Here is a 14,811-nt window from a genome sequence, read left to right on the forward strand (position 1 = left end):
CAATTCTGGGATTTTGTTGGAACTATATAGGAAAAAGGCGCTCACATTTCAACAGCCTGGTAGGATGTGAGCTAGAAGCGACGGGTGCCATTTTGCCCCTGTGGTAGTCAGCCTCCAAATGACCTCCAACAACCCTCAGTGTTCATGCCCCTCCCTACCTTTGAGACCCACAAAATATGGCAGAAGTCACAATGTGTGACTTCTGAGGTCATGAAAGAGAGCGTGGCTTCTCCCTTGCCCCCTCTTGGAGCACTGGCTCTGGGGAAGCCGGCCGCAATGTTGTGAGGACACTCAGGCAGTCCCGTGACAGAGAGCGGAGGGCCCTCCCTCAGCCAGTACCACACTGCCAGCCCTGGGACCCAGCGGCCCCCGTCACAAGCAGCCGGACTCCCTCTCACCACCGCGGCCCTGGCCTGCTCAGGCGTGACCCAGGATCATCTGTCCTCTTTGGGAGGTCCCCCGGACACTCAAGAGGCCCTTGGTGACATTTCTGCCTGAGGGATCTGCACTCAGATTGTCCCCCCAAGAGCACAGAGCAGAGACACGGCCCCCGGCCCGCGCCTCTACAGCATGCGTACCCCCCCCAACTCGCCCACCCGTCGGGGAGGACAAACAGCTGGCTTAGCACAGGCGTCTGGTCCACTGCCCCCAGCTCTTCCAGGCTCATGGCCAGGAGGGCTGGAGTGAGATTCCTCATGGAGGGGGGCCTCGTGCGGCAGACACAGCCTGGTGGCCCCGTCACTCACCTTCCTCCCAGACTGATTTTTCACACAGGGCCCCAGGGGTGGGGGGGGCACATTCCAAAGCATCCACTCACCTCCGGCCCCTCTGCCTTCATCTCTTCCTGGCTGTGGGCTCAGGGATGGGCCAGGATCCCTTTCTTTCCCAGACTGGGAACACATGGACACCCTCTGGCTCCCTCCTTCCCTCCAGTCAGAAAACTGGGATTGCAGAGGAGAAGGGGCTGGCTGAGGTCAGGCGACAGGTCACAAGTGACAGGATGGAATGAGGGCCTAACTCCTAATCAGTGGTGGTCCTAAGGGGCGGCTTGGGGCGAGCCTCAAAGCCACTCCAAATAAACACATGGGCTAAGTAAACAGCATCTTAGCTATTAAACTCAGCTCCTCTCAACCCTGCCCCTCCCCTGCAGAAATCCGCTGCCTGTCGCGGGTCCAGCGCCAGAACAAGGAGAGAGAACAAGGAGAGAGGGGCAGCCCAGCATCACGTAGGGGGCGCTGTCCACCGGAGGGCAGGGGGCTGGCTCCCAGGACCCTGATGGCCCCAGCCTCCGCTAGGCCTGGGAGATGGAGGGCTTTGGAGGAGGAAGGGGGCAGCCAGGGTCACAGGGTGTTGAGTAACAGCACAGAATCCTAAAAGAACAGATGTGAAAGCTCTCGCCCTGCCAACCAAAAGTCCTCATTTCCTTTGAAAAACTTGGCAGCTGGGCTGCACAGCAGCCGTCTGTCCTTCCCCACACCCAGCTGCGGTGGGAAGGGCTGAGGGGTGGCGAGGAAGGCCATGCTCTGCCCCACAGATCCTAGGAAGGGGGTCACCACCGAGATGCCACACTGTGAAAATGGCAGCCACAGACCTGCGTGTTCATTTAATCGTGTCACAGATGTGTGAAAATCTAGGGGCGCCTGGGTGGCTCAGTCAGTTAGGCATCTACCTTCTGCTCAGGGTCCTGGGATCCAGCCCTGTGTTGGGCTCTGCACTCAGCAGGGAGTCTGCCTCTCCCTTTCCCTCTTTCGCTCCCCTGCTCGCGCGCTCTCTCTCCCCCCACCAACCCACCTCTACTAACTAAGTAAATAAATCTTTAAAAAAAAAAAAAAAAGAATCTAGAAGGATGTACTCAAATCTTAGGAGTTACCACTAAGTTGGTAGAATCTAACAGTCTTTCCATACCTATCTTATTTATGACTATTTTCCAATTTTCTCTAAAAAAAAAAAAAAATTAACCACCTGTGTTATTAAGAGATACCAGGTAAAACTACCATGAAGAAAAAGTCAAGAATCAGAAAGAACAATGTCCTGATATGAAGTTCTTCCCCCAGAGCCAAACTCAGCACCACCTGTAACCAGGTGAAAATGGAAGGGTTTGTTATTAAAAATGCTTCTACGTTAAAGCCACTGAACATCCGTGGCCACGGGCATCACATGCGAGGTGCAAGCAGACGATGCCAGCTTCCCAGGAGTAGCCTGTCTCCGTCTCCAGCGAGACGCTCTCCTGCAAACGACACTGAATGAGATCAAGCCTCCAGGTTCACAGGGGTAAGGAATGTGTTACACATGATAGGAGGCTTGACTGTAGGAAAAGGGATCTGGCTTCAAAAACCTCCAAAATGGGGCATGTGGGTGGCCCGGTTGGTTAGGTGTCTGCCTTCAGCTCAGGTCATGATCCCAGGGTCCAGGGATTGAGTCCGGCAACTTTAGGCTCCCTGCTCAATGGGGAGCCTGCTTCTGCCTCTCCCACTGCCATTCCCCGACTTGTGCTTTCTCTCTCTTTCAAAAAAATAAAATCTTAAAAAAAAAAAACCCATGACACTAGGAGAAGGGATGATTATCAATTCTGTCATACAGTCTCATTATATAGACCTAATAAGGACCATATTTTAAAAAAAAAAACTAAAATAAATACATATTTGATGTGTATAGATCAATTAGATATTTGAACTCTGAATGGATAGCTACAGTCTGAACACTGCTAGACTTCAGGTGTGGTAATAATCCTGGGGCGGCTAGTCCTTACCTTGCAGTAATATATACCACAATCTGTCTAGAGGAAGCAATAGGTCTGGAGGGGAAAGCATGGGGGAGGAGGGAGGACCCCCTCCCCGGGGTGGCCGCTAAGGGATGGGTATGCAGCGGCTGTCCCCACTCCTCTGTCTTTCCCTGTACCCATGTAATCCTTCCCTAGTGAAGCTGAGACCCGATCCTGGGAAGAACTCTACGGCCTTGTCTTGCTCGAGTCCCAGCAGTGAGGGGTTGTGGCAAGCCCCTTCCCACGGATGAGAAAGGTGCCGCTCTGGGAGAGAAGGCCACTCACCTGGGGTCTCAGAGCCAGAACCTACCAACAAAAACCGCAAAACCGGACTCGATCCTGCTCCCGGCCCAGACCCCAGGCCACAAGGGATGAGCACCCAACCGAACAGCAGCGGCCCCCCATGCATGAAGCCCGGGGCAGGGGTGCCACAGGGTCCCAGGCTCCACCGTCACCCCCTCACAGGGCAGAGGCGCTCCTCCTCCTTGGCCTCAACCTCCACCCGCCACCCCCACAGGAGCTTAAAGGCTTCCAGAACCAGCCAGGGCGCAACAATGATACCCTCTTCTGGCAAATCCCTCCAGGGAGCCCCTCCCTGTCTCATCTGCTGACCGCAAAGCAGTTTCCTGGGAGGCGAGCACCCTCCACGCCCCCAGACGCAGCCTATACCGCAAACCTGCGTCTGCAGGGGTGGGGCGGAAGGGGTGCACCCTTCCTAATTTACCGACACAAAGAATCCCCAGCGTGTGCAAACCCTTCGCTGCCGGCTCTTCAGAGGAATGCTCCAACCACAAAAATATCGGAAACAACCTATGTGTCCAGCTATAGGGGACCAAGAAATCCACCAGGGCTGCCAGAGCACCAGACGCCAGGCCAGCCTGATGTGGCTAGGATCACCGCTGAATGCACTCACAGAGCGTGGGGGGGGGGGGCACGTGGGGCTGGCTGAATTGTCCTTAGAGGACAAGAAAGACACTTGGGCGCAGTTTGTTTTCTTGTACTTTAAAAAAAAAAAAAAAAAAAAAGCCCTCTAGAAGGATATACACCCGTATGTTAATGGATTACTTGGAAGAGTACAGATTCTGGTTTTTGTCCTCACTTTATTGCTGGAGTTTTCCGATTTTTCAATAATAAATGTGAATTATTTCTGTAATTAACATAAAAAATTCAAGCCATTTAAAAGGAAGAAATGAGCTTTGTCCTCCTGGGAACAGAATGAGAGCCTTGGCCTAGGAAGCAGAAGCAGCATGGCTGTGGGGCCTCTGAGGTTCACGTCGCTCCTCTGAGCCTCAGTTTCCCCATCTGTTGGGGAAACCCACCAAGGGCACTCCTCCCGCCATCCCTGCGGAGCCTGTTCCCTCTTCTGTGAGATGGGGCCCGTAGGGCACACCTACAAAGTCAAGGAAAAAGTGCCTGCCCAGCCTTACCCAGCCTTTGCTTCTTCCTTTCCCTTCTCAAGCACCTCCTGACCCCACACCCAGGCCGGTGGGGACCCAGGGGCATAGGAGGCCAGAAACTGGGATGAACAGTCCTCACGGCCACACACGAAGAAGTCTACCCTGCTTGAGAGTAACATGCTGGGTCCTTGAGTCCTTGGGATCGTCCTCCAGGAAGGTGGTATAACCCCATTTGACAGAGGAAGACCCAGAGGCTCAGAGGGGATAATTGACTCCGACCAGCAGACACCAAAGCCTGATGAAGACGGCAGCCCAGGCTCCGCCAACAGTCCAGTTAGGGGGTGGGTCAGCCCTTCTGCTTCCCTTTGCAAGAGCCAGGCGCCCTGCTTCGTGCTGGGGATGGGACCGAGGGAGGACTGGGGTAGGACAGGGCATGTAGCTGGAAATCTGGGTTGTTTGTTTTTTTTTAAAGATTTTATTTATTTATTTGACAGACAGATCACAAGTAGGCAGAGAGGCAGGCAGAGAGAGGAGGAAGCAGGCTCCCTGCCGAGCAGAGAGCCTGATGTGGGACTCGATCCCAGGACCTGAGATCATGACCTGAGCCGAAGGCAGCGGCTTAACCCACTGAGCCACCCAGGCGCCCCTGGAAATCTGGGTTTTTGTGTAGAATCTCATAGTTTCAGATTCTGGCAATGAATCTGAAATAGACTGTAAGCCGTTCTGTCAGTGCTCCGGACCTACTGCTGCGGGACCCAGAGCAGACCACTTAACCTCTCTCGACTTCGAGTGCGTCCTTTAGAAGTGGAAAAAATAACACAGGTTCCTGTGACAGTAAGCTACACTCTGCCCAGACGAATGGTGATAAAAAGCAACGGTGAATAGTGAATGCCAGGCACCATTCTAAGTAATGTGAATTAATGTCATTTCATCCCAACCATGAGGCATTCTTTTTAACTTTGTATTTTGAAATAACTTCAAACTTCCAGAAAGATTACAAGAAAAGCACAAAGAACTCCCCTATACTTTTTATGCAGATCTACTTATGCTGTTTTGTCTCATTTTAAGATCTATATACGTGTCTCTTTCCAGTACTTGAAAGCAGACTGCTTACCCTGTGCCCCTCTACCCCTAAAAACGTCCATGCATGTTTCCTAAAAACACAGACCCTATAGCTATCAAATCATTTAACATGGATACAACACTTTACAGTTCATGTTTCATCAGCTGTCCCAGTAAAGTCCCTTACACCATGTTTTTTTTTTTTTTTTTTTTTTTCCATCCTGGGTTCACATACTGAGTTTGGTTGTCCTGTCCCCTTGGTGAGCTTTGATCTGGAACTGTGCCTTGGCCTTTGAGATAAGTATTCTGTCACCACTTCATAGATGAGAAACAAGCCCAGAGAGGTTGAAGCACTTGCCTAGGAAATAGGGAGCTGAGACTCAAGCCCACGGGGTCCCCTCCAGAGGCCATGTTCTTGTCTGCCAGGCCAAGAACTTGCAAATAATAGCCTTTGTTGTTAATAGCTGGAAACAGTGGTTCCCTCTGCCAATAGCAGGACTGCTCCCAGCCACCTCACTCAGCAGGTGGTTATTAACCAAAGGAGTGGCCTCCTGCTGCCAGCTCCGTACACCTGGCAATGGCCCTGGCCCAATGCCCACCACCCCAGTCTGTGGGGCTCCATTTAGCCCCTCTTATAATAAGCTGGGAGACAGAGAGGGCCATGGATGGCTGAGGGTAGGAGGGAGCCATGGTTCCTGCCTTCCTTTTTTCCCCTCTCAAAGTGACAATTCAGGCTCAAATGTCCATGTCCAAAAGGCAGAGGAAGGCAAAGGCCCCAGAACCAAAGCCTGAGGTCAAAAGGGTCCCCAGGCCAGGTCCCTGACCCACAGTCCACCAGCACTGAGTGTGACCCCTGAGGTCAGCTGTCCAAGAGGGGGGTGCGGAGCATTTCCTAAGAGACGTGATGGCATTGCACAGGGGGGAAGGGTTTACAGGAAGAAGGAACAGCAGGTGCAAGGGCCGGGAGGTAGGAGAGGAGGTCTCCGTGCAGGGAGCAGAAAAGACGCAGGATGTGATGGGCCATGTAGCCTGTGCTACTCAGAGAGAAGTCTGTGGGCTGATCCCACGCACTTGGCTTCTTCAGTGCGGACCCTCCCGGATGTGGAATCATCAGTTGCTTTCTGGGCCAGGAATCCTTCTCCCCAATTCTAACCCAGGCCAGGCATCAGCTTAGGAAGCCATTCTCTTCGGTTCCCAAACAGGTGTGGCTCGGGGCTGGAGGCTGCTGTCACCCCAGCCCCCGTCACCTGCCTGCCGGCCCCCATCAGATGGCTCTCCAGCAGCTGGACATGAGCCATGGCTCCCCTTGGACTCACAGCCGGAGAGGCAACACCGCCAACAGGAAGGTCCACAACAGACCAATTAGGATGTTGACTTCTGCATGAGTTCCAGGCTGTTCTGTTTGTTTCAAGACTCATCTGCTCTGAACTATTTCAGAAACCTGAGACTTTCCCCTTGGACACTTTATTAAATTCAGAAGTTTACATCTGTCCCCAGACCAGAGCTGCAAACCAGGGTCCGAGCTTCAGGAGCACCAGAACTGCTCTTGAGAAGTTTTCTGGAGCAAATGAGAAAGGAGTAAAGTTTTGCTTTTCTCGCTTTTAGACAACTTTGAAAATACAGCAAGCATGAATAAAGAAGAAAATGATCAATCACCAGACTTCCCCAAAGATGTACCAATGAAGACCTCTCCGTGTCTGTCCTTCTCCAGTGTCCAGAGTGTGGACTGGCCTGCCTGCTGTGTGAGGTTCTCCCTACGGAGGTGTTTGGGGTCAAGGTGAACTCTGTTTCCCCAGTAGGCTAGTAAGGGGCTCAGGAGGGCAGGAAGCCACGCCATCTCTTTGCCTCCAGCCCAGGCAGGCCACTCAAGACTCCCCCTGCTGGAGTCAGCCACGGAGTCAACAAAAGCCACTATTCCCCATCAGCATGCCTGTGTGCCCAGGTACACAGGAAAAGGATCCAAGCCGCCGAGGTCAGCAGCAAAGCCCCAGAGCATCCTTGGGGAAAAGGGAGGAGCAGAAGGAAGGGAGAGGTGAGTGGGCAATGTGTTGTGCCCTTGGTGGAGGGGAGGGAATTAAGGGGTCCACTTGAGAGCCCTTCCGCCTGTTGGGGTGGGGTCAGGCTCCCGATATGTACTCAAATAGACTTCATCAGAACCATACCAGAATAGGATGAGAAGACCATGAGGCCAGGCCCTAGTCCCAGCTCCAGGCCTAACTTGTTAAGAGACCTTTGAAGACCTCAGCTTTCCCACCTGTAGATGGGGCAGGTCATTCCAGCCCTAACTCACAGATCAAATGATATAAGGAAGGTGCTGGGGCTCTGTGAGCCTTCTGGCCTCAGAAATCAGAGGGCTCCCTCCTCTCCCTGCCCCCTCCCCCCCACCCCCACCACAATAGGCCCAAGAGCACCAAGAGCTGAGGGAAGAGGACCTCACATGTCAAGATCCTGAACACTGAGCGCTGGGGGAGGCAGCTGCCCCCTCTGATCCCCCTGGAGCAGCTCCATTCCTGGGGGAATCTCCTCACTGTGCCTGGGGTCCACCCCCCACAACCCCAAGTCCCCACCACACAAGCTCCCTGCTACCATGAGGGCGGCTGCCCACCTGTCAAAGCAGTGACAGAATAACAGAGCCCCAGACTCCCCCCACACCCCACCGCCGGAACCCCTCAGCCAGGGGCCCTGAGACCAAGCAGGCCTGATGGTCGTGGGTTCACAGCTCTGCGGAGCCTCACTCTGGACCAGTTCTGAGGGCGCTTCAGCACAATAGAGGCTGGGCCACATTGGCTGTTCCAGGCACAACCCCCAGACCCAGGCCAACTGGGCTCCTCCTGTGAAAGACTCCAATCCTAGACTCTCATTTCCAGCTTTGACTCTGGGACTCAGAAAGAACAGGAGTTCTTGGCCTCTGAGGGGGGGGACCCAAGATAGAACCCTTCAGACCCCACTGAGGAAGACTCCAGCATCTCTCCCCCAACCAGGGTCAGACTACCTTTACCCATTCCCTTCAGATGTAAGGTTTAGGTTTCCAGTTTTCCCCAGTGGGTATCTAAGTCAGGGCTACTGCCTAGCTCTCTAGCCCAACCCCCCTCCTTTAATTCGAAAGGGGCCCTGCTCAACCCCGGCTGTGGTAGGACTGCCTCCAAACCCAATCCCTGGTCTGGCCCTCATTGCGCCTTCTCCCCCTTGAGGTATTATTGTTACTTTCAGTACACTCTACCAGCGCTCGGGAGCCCGGGCCTTGTCAAGTCTGGGAAACCTAACCAGCCAGGCCCTCGGGACCATCACAGGCCAGCGAGCTTGCCAGCATCGGTCCGAAGGTGACCGGCCTGGGGTGAAGCCGGGGAAAGGCACAGAGCCGTGTCCCTCCCGCAGGTCTCAGTCCTGCCGTCCCTCCCGCAGGTCTCAGTCTTGCCATCCGGAAAGTGGGGCCGCGCCCAGACTCTGTCTGCGAGGCTCTCCCGCGGCCCCGGGAGGGGAGCAGAGGACCCAGGGAGGGAGCATCTGAGAAGACCCCCCAGCCCCCGCAAACCCCGCAGGAGGAGGAGAACGCAGGGGGCGGCGGCTCCGCTTCCCGCCTCGGCGCCTTTCCCCGGAGGCTCGACCCGGCAGACGCAGCCTCAGCCCCACACCCACCGGGTCTCCGCCTGGGTGGGGCCCAGCCCGCGCGCTGCAAGGACGCGCAGACACCCCGCGCGACGCCCCCCACGACGCGGGGGCCCCGGGGGCGCGGACGGCGGCGCGCTGCCACTCGGGGTCGCCGCGCCTCCCCGCTCCGGGGCCCGGGCCGCCGCCGCCGCCGCCGCCGCCGCCGCCGCCGCCTCCGCCGCCCGAGTGGCCGCGCCGGCCGCGGGCTGGATCCGGCAGTGCGGGCGGGGGCGGTGGAGCGGCCGCAGGCGCCCCCCGCTGGCCGCCCGCGCCCCGAGCCGGGAGCCCCGAGGCTGGCCGTGGTGGGGGCCCGACGCCCCGGCCGCCGCCCCCGCTCCGTTTTCACCGGCAGCGCCGAGTACGACCACCGCCCGCTCCCCGGGCCCCCTGAGAACCGGGAGCTGGAGACCAAACCTTTCCCCCAGATACCAAAGTATTTGTTCTCAGCGTCACGCACGTGTGTGGACGCACCAGGTGCTGCTCCGGCCCAGAGGGAAACACTTTCTAGCAAACTCTTTCAGCTGTTTCTGCTCCAGCTCCCACCACCCTCCTTCCAGGAACGCCCCTTTCTAGAAGGAACTATAGACGTGGGGCTAACGCGCTCCTGCCGAGATGAAGGAGGCCTCGGTGGAAACTTTCCGTCTCTCCCGAGCCTTGACCACCACCCCCGCCCCCGGGGCGTCCGGAGATGGGAGCGGCCCGCGAGCGCGGTCGCCAGGAAGACAGAGCCGGCCTAAGAAAGTAGGTATTCTCAGAAAGTGGGTGTCTAACCCTATCGTGACCCCACTCACTGCTGCCTACAGCCCTGGGTGGGGCCCCAGTGTTGGCAGCAAAAACATCTGCCGTGTTTCCGAGGCACCCAGGCTGGGTGAGCAAGAAAGCACGCTCCTGAGTCACAGCTGGGAGGGACAAAGGAAGCGACGGAAGGGGTAATCAAGACCAGCCGAGCGTTTAACTAAGACCTTCATGAGTCCACTTGTCCCAGCTGCGCTTACACCCCTGATGGAATAATGGCTTTGCTCAGAGGGGTCACGTGGGCAGCTGTTGGGCCCATTTCTCAGACCCCAACCTCCGAGTCCCTAGCGTGAATTCTGCAGGCAAGATTCCTGAGAACGTGCGGTGTAACAAGTGCACCGGTGATCCAGTGACAAGCAGCTTGGGGGAACTCTAGTCTCCCTGGAGCCCTGTGGTGGAATCCCAGAGCCAGGTAAATTTGTTTACCTTCAACCAAGAGACACACAGGGTCTGGGTCTTTCGCCTTGACCTTGCAGTAGGCCTAGAACCCAGCCCAGGGAACACCCACTTTGGACGTATGCTGAGGAATCAGATGGAAAGTGAAAATCTGATTTCCGTCCCAGATGGCAGGCGGGAGGGAGGTCCCAGCTGAGACTCCTAACCCTTTTGTGCAGCCAGCCCGCCCTGATGCCCTAAATCCAGTTCCACCGCCTGGGGCATCCAGACGGTGGCACCTTGCTCTGTGGGCCAGAGCTGGGCCACTACCCTGGTGAGGTCACCGCTTTGCATCCCGAGGGCTCACGGGGAAGATTGGAGTGCCTGGGACTTCCCGGGACAGGAAAGGGGAACCCCAGCAGGAGGCAAGGTAGTGGGCACACCTAATCCTCATCAGCCGGATTCTGCGCCTCGCCCCGCCCACCCTGCGGCTCCGCCCCTGAGCAGAACCCAGGAAGTGAGTCTGCCCGCAGACCTCAAGACCAGTGAGCATCTCAGCTCCAGGCTGGGGTGTCCTGGCTGCCAAGGTCAAGCCTGAAGAGAGTGAGGGGTGAGCCCTGGGCATGGGCTTGACCTGCTGCGGCTCACGCTCAGGCCTCTCTCTTCTGCCTCCACGCACAGTGCTGGGAGCCCTCAGCCCCTTTGCAGTGTGTTGCGGGGGAGGTAGGGCGACGTGCTGTGACTTCCCACCCTGCGGTGTGTGTATCATCTTCTTGTAATTCTTTGACCAGCTCTCCTGACAGCAGACAGGAAAACGGAGCTGGGGAAAGTGAGTGCAACGCAATGCTTGCATCAGTGCGAACCATTAACTTACCACTAATTGCCAAGACAGCTCCACATCTGTGCCGTGGCCAGCTAGCTCACAACGGCCCCCTTGCATGCAGTGAGTGACTCGCAGACTGCAGCCCAGAGGCCCAGTGGGAACACACCCTTCTGGGCCCCACTTGGAGTCTGATTCAGCAGGTCTGCAGTGGCTACCCAGAATTTTAACTTCCATCACGCTCTCCAGGGGTGCCAGTGAGGCTGGCCTGTGCAAGGCTCTAAGGCACTGATTTCCAAACATGGTTAGAGTCCCACTCCCAAAGATTCTGATCCTTGGGAGGGGGTCTGCAAATATGCATTGTTAAAAAAAGCCAGGTGTGTTTATTTAGTGACAAAGATGGCACTTCAGATCAGAAAGGAGATGGAATGATTTCTTCAGGTTCTAAGTGTTGGACGAATTGGCTACCATTTGAGAAAAAATGGTCCAGCGCCCCGTCACACCGCACTAGAACAACAGTAAGAGAAAAAAAAAAAAAAAAGCTATTAAGGTTAAAGATCTTTGCATTTGAAAATGAAACTTGCAAAAAAAAATTTTTTTTAGGGATTTTGGAGCGGAGAAGTCTGCCTGGGGAAATCAAATCCACACTGCAGGGATGCAGTTAAAAGTTTAATGTCTCTGGGGTGCCTCGGTGGCTCAGTGGATTAAGCCTCTGTCTTCATGATCATGATCTCAGGGTCCTGGGATCAAAGCCAGAACCAGGAGCCTACTTCCCCCTCTCTGCCTGCCTATCTGCCTACTTGTGATCTCTCTGTGTCAAATAAATAAAATCTTAAAAAAAAAATTTAATATCTCTATCCAGGTGAGGGGGGTATCTCCAAATGCCTACATCTAGTGTCTTTGTGATTTTAATTTTCCACTGTGTTGGAAAACTCCAGAGCACATTTGCCCTCATTAACTGCCCCGGGGGCAGCGTCCACCATAGGTGGGCCAGCTTCGGCCATTAGAGAACCATCACCATTTGTTGCTCGAATGATTTTCGGTGGCAGGCCACAGTTCAGGGGCCTTGTTGCGCTTGTGCAGACAGAAGATTTAAAAAACTAAAATAAATCACTAGAACAGAAGCTGTGACTCACTTATTTCGGCAAATCCAGCCCTTCTCTTTACCAGGCAACAGCCAAGCGGGACAGCAGCAAATTTCCCAAGATTAGTGCTTATCCTTTCAGCCCTGGTTCAACTTCTCACTCATCACCACGTGGAGCTGTATGGGCTTTCCCAGCCAGATGGTCCCTGTTGCTGACCCCAAAGAAGGGAGTTCCCATCAGTAGTGCTTATCACAGACAGATGCTCAGTGAGGACCTGTGGACTTAGGCAGCTAATGTTTTTTGTTTGGTTGGTTGGGTTTTTTTAAAAGATTTTATTTATTTGGGGCACCTGGGTGGCTCAGTTGGTTGAGCGACTGCCTTCAGCTTAGGTCATGATCCTGGAGTCCTGGGGTCGAGTCCCATATCAGGCTCCCTGCTCAGTAGGGGGTCTGCTGCTCCTTCTGACCTTCCCCCTCCCATGTTCACTCATTCTCTTTCTCTCAAATAAATAAATAAAATCTTCAACAACAAAAAAAAAGATTTTATTTCTTTGACAGAGAGAAACAGCGAGAGAGGGAACACAAGCAGAGGAGGGGGAGAGGGAGAAACCGGCTTCCCACCAAGCGGGGAGCCCGATGCGGGGCTCAATCCCAAGACCCTGGGATCATGACCTGAGTCAAAGGCAGACACTTAATGACTGAGCCAACCAGGCGCCTGCTAACGGTTTTTTAGAAGGGGATTATGAACTTCACCGTAGACAGTGAAACAATCCAAAGATAAGAATTGGGTGGCTCAGTGGGTTAAGCCACTGCCTTTGGCTCAGGTCATGATCTCAGGGTCCTGGGATCGAGGCCTGCGTCGGGCTCTCTGCTAAGTGGGGAGCCTGCTTCCCTTCCTCTCTCTCTGCCTGCCTCTCTGCCTACTTGTGATCTCTGTCTGTCAAATAAATAAATAAAATCTTAAAAAAAAAAAAAAAAAAGAATTGGAAATCTTCTCCTTCATTCCACTCCCTGAGATAACTGAGTCTCAAGACTGGAGATGTACTCCTTCTATACCTTTCTCTCTGACAATCCAATTTTACATTAGAAAACTAGCCAGGGGCGCCTGGGTGGCTCAGTTGTTAAGCGTCTACCTTCAGCTCGGTTCATGATCCCAGGGTCCTGGAATGGAGACCTGCATCGGGCTCCCTGCTCAGTGAGGAGCCTGCTTCTCCCTCTCCCTCTGCAGCTCTCTCTGTTTGTGCTCTCTCACTCTCTCCAATAAATAAACTCTTAGAAAGAAAGGATGAAGGAAAAAAAGAAAGGGAAGAAAAGAAAAAAAGAAAAAGGAAGGAGAAACAAAACAAAACTAGCCAGATCGGGGTGCCTGGGTGGTTCAGTCAGTTGGGCATCTGGCTCTTGGTTTTGGCTCAGGTCATGATCTCGGGGCCATAAGTTCGAGCCCCACGTCGGGCTCTGTGCTCAGCTCGGGATCTGCTTGAGATTCTCTCTCTCTCCTTCTGCCCCTCCTCCCTCTCAAGCTCTCTCTCTCAAATAATCTTTTTTTTTTTTTAAACCAGATCAAATCATGCTGTCCACTTTGAACTTCTGCTGTGCTGTGTGTCAATTATATCTCATTAAAACTGGAAAAAATTGGCCAGAAAAATGGCGGATTGAACCCATCGTGCACATTTGCTGCCTCCATAAGTCCACTAGAACAGCGAGGAAAGAATTTTAGGGCCCCTAGGAATAGAGAGAATGAGAGGCTGAAACAGCGACATGCAGGTGGAAGGAGGAAAGCAAACGGATCAGTGGTACGGACTTGGGAGACACAAGAAACACACACGTGAACTGGCCGCTGAGAAAACTAAGAATCAATCCCATTTACATGGGTCAGCTGCAAAGTCTCAAAGGGTGGAAGGGCCAGCATCTCCACCTGCAGGGGAGAGCTGTCGTTAAAGGAGGGAGGCTTAAATGTTAAAGGAGGGAGGCTGGGGGGCCTGGGTGGCTCAGTGGGTTAAAGCCTCTGCCTTCGGCTCAGGTCATGATCCCAGGGTCCTGCGATCAAGCCCCGAATCGGGCTCTCTGCTCAGCAGGGAGCCTGCTTCCTCCTCTGTCTCTCTGCCTACTGACAGGTAGATCTCTGTCAAATAAATAAATAAAATCTTAAAAAAAAAAAAAAAAAAAAAAGGAGGGAGGCTGAACATCTAAGGAGTTAAGAGTGCCATCTCTCTGCACACCTGACCACCGCTGCCCAGCTAGCTGCCACCCCTCCCCACCCAAGCAGAGTCTGCATGCAGGGTTTTTCTCTGGAAAAGCTAAAATACAGAGTCTGGATTGGACCACACCAAGCCCAGCTTCAGGAAAAGAGAGAAATTGAAAAGGCAGATATTTCGGGAAAACAGAGACATGCCCTGTATGTAGGCAGCCAGGTCCCTATCCCCAGGCTAGAGGAATTCTCTAGGCTAGGGAAACTCCATAAGCCAAGTCCCAGAGATCCTCTTCTCACCACCATCAAGCCTGACCACGCTGAGGGAGCCACGCGGCTGACTGCCACGTTGAGTGGCAGAGGACCCTGTGAACATTTTGTAGGCCCCCCTCTTAAACCTATGCAGGTACCAGAAAACAGGAATTTGAGGAAGGTCCCTAAACCCAAAAGGAGAGTTCAAGACAACAGAAAAATGAAGGTCACAGAGACTAGGTGGGCCCACAGAAACTTAACTTTATCATTAATATCTTCAGAGATTCAAAAAATATATTGTGGCCACGAAACCAAATAGGATACTGTTTTCTACCAAGGATGATCTGGGGGCAGAAAAGAACTCAACATGAAGAATGTGATAGCAGAAATGAAAAACCAGCAGAAGGGCTGGAAGAGCAAGGTGAATAC

General features: G+C 53.9%; 1 protein-coding gene across 3 annotated transcripts in view; it reads right to left on the minus strand.

Moving 5' to 3' along the window:
• ADCY7 (adenylate cyclase 7) overlaps window positions 1-9,563 on the minus strand; it is a 54,162-nt gene extending 44,599 nt beyond the window's left edge. The window contains exon 1 of one of the 3 annotated variants that reach the window (XM_059153380.1): window positions 9,340-9,563. The gene's annotated coding sequence lies outside the window, so the exon portion shown is untranslated. Of the gene's footprint in view, window positions 1-817; window positions 909-9,325 lie in introns of those variants that run through there. The other 2 variants (XM_059153379.1, XM_059153382.1) reach the window with 2 other exon arrangements.
• Window positions 9,564-14,811: the final 5,248 nt, after the last annotated feature.

The sequence above is a fragment of the Mustela lutreola genome, chromosome 16 (assembly GCF_030435805.1).
Source record: "Mustela lutreola isolate mMusLut2 chromosome 16, mMusLut2.pri, whole genome shotgun sequence".
NCBI lineage: Eukaryota > Metazoa > Chordata > Mammalia > Carnivora > Mustelidae > Mustela > Mustela lutreola.